The 1,802-nt window shown below is 35.8% G+C and overlaps 1 long non-coding RNA gene across 1 annotated transcript; it reads left to right on the forward strand.

Annotated features, from left to right (window-relative positions):
• Positions 1 to 163: 163 nt before the first annotated feature.
• On the forward strand, positions 164 to 1,339 carry LOC111380715. The gene is made up of 3 exons (XR_002700226.1): positions 164 to 460; positions 574 to 882; positions 990 to 1,339. It is a non-coding gene; the product is annotated as an uncharacterized LOC111380715 (long non-coding RNA).
• Positions 1,340 to 1,802: the final 463 nt, after the last annotated feature.

A 1,802-nucleotide genomic window follows, 5' to 3' on the forward strand; every position in this document is an offset into this window, starting at 1 on the left:
TGTTGAAATGAGGAAAATGAGCCACTATTTATAAGCTAGGCTACCATTAATGGCAATGACCTTTGAAGTTTCTCATCTTTTTCTTATGTGGGACACATTTTTCCCACATAAACTCCCTTTTGATTGGCATATATTGAGCCTCAATTTCTCATTCACTCGAGCATCATCTTTGGTAAGTAAGTATATGATTTCGATGTACTCACGGAGGAGAACACAAATCAACTTTCATCTTTCAAATTGAACAACCGGGTCCCACTCCAAACTTGTGCCAAAGTCGGCCTATGACTTTTTTTTTTCTCAACAATACTGTAGTCTGTAGCTAATTCAAAATGTTTTTATCATAATTTTACTAGCTGGAGCTTGTGGTTTTGGTGGATATGGGACGTTTGTCAACAATGGTGAAATCACTGGAGTCTCTAGGCTTTACAGGAATGGAATTGGTTGCGGTGCTTGCTATCAGGTATGCCATTTTTTGACAGTGGACAAAAAAGCTATAACTAAATTATTTATTTATTTTTTAGCTTATGCTTATTTTCTCTTCTAAGCTGATGCTTCAATGACTAAATGAATGAGGGAAGGTGCAGAATCCCAACACATTGCAGCGAGGAAGAAGCGAAGGTAGTGGTAACGAATTATGGCGAGGGAGACCGTACATACTTCATACTGTGTACACGAGCGTACGCAAAATTGCCTTGATCCAACATGGCTACAGAACTATTTGCATACGGCGTAGTTGACATCGAATTCAAAAGAATTCCATGTCGTTATGGCTATAATCTCTTTCTAAAAGTCCATGAGCATAGCAAATACCCTCAGTACTTGGTCGTAGTGCCATTGTATAAAGAGGGAACGTATGATATCATCGCGGTTGAAATATGACAGGTATATACTTTTAAGTCAAATAAACTTTTCTTTTTTACTTTTTGAAACATGATTTTTAAATAAATGTTTACTTTCTAAAAAAGTAACTTTGCCATTGATGTTGTTAGGAGGATCGCAAGGAATGGAGGCCAATGTAAAGAGTCTTTAGAACAGTATTCGACCATCAGAACCCACCACCGGGGCCTCTCAACTTTAGACTTCAGGTGGTGGCCGAGGGCAGCGTGGAAATGAAGTGGGTGCAATTAACCAGTGCCATTCCAGTGATTGAAAGGCTGGAATTGCTTATGACACTGCTTTTCAGCTTAACTAATTAAGCTCCAAGCACGAATGTGTAACTTGAATACTTAATATTTCTAGTGTTTACTTGATATGTTTGTAGCAGTGCTTTGGATAATGCTCGGTGAAGGACTCTCTTCACTTTATTTGTAACTCGTGTTTAGTATTGATATGAATAAAACTTCTCGACTTTCAGCGAAGTCAGGAATTTACGATGCATGGGGCAATTATTTTTTTAAAATTTAATGTATGAATAAAATTCATATATAACAAAAAAAAAATGATAATATAACATTTACCCTCAAGTTGTGCCCGACAAGTATACAATTAATCAATAATAAAACATCTAAATTCATAGTAGACTTTCGTTCTATGTAGAATGTCATACAATCAGTAAGAAAATCATCATCCATTTTGATACAAATTTCCATCTTCACATTTTTTGTTGTTGAAAATGTTTGCCCTACAGTCATAGTTGAAAAAGGGTAGTGCCAATACTGGACAAATCAATTTAGTCAAAATAACATAATTCTACAACCTTCTATTTGCAACCAATTCTCTGTATAAATTAAAAGGTGTAGGCATTTGAAATCGAGATTCAGAAATCACATCATTCCAATACAAATGCAATTCAAGGTGCTAAA

Source organism: Olea europaea, unplaced genomic scaffold, assembly GCF_002742605.1.
Source record: "Olea europaea var. sylvestris unplaced genomic scaffold, O_europaea_v1 scaffold21908, whole genome shotgun sequence".
Classification (NCBI taxonomy): Eukaryota; Viridiplantae; Streptophyta; class Magnoliopsida; order Lamiales; family Oleaceae; genus Olea; species Olea europaea.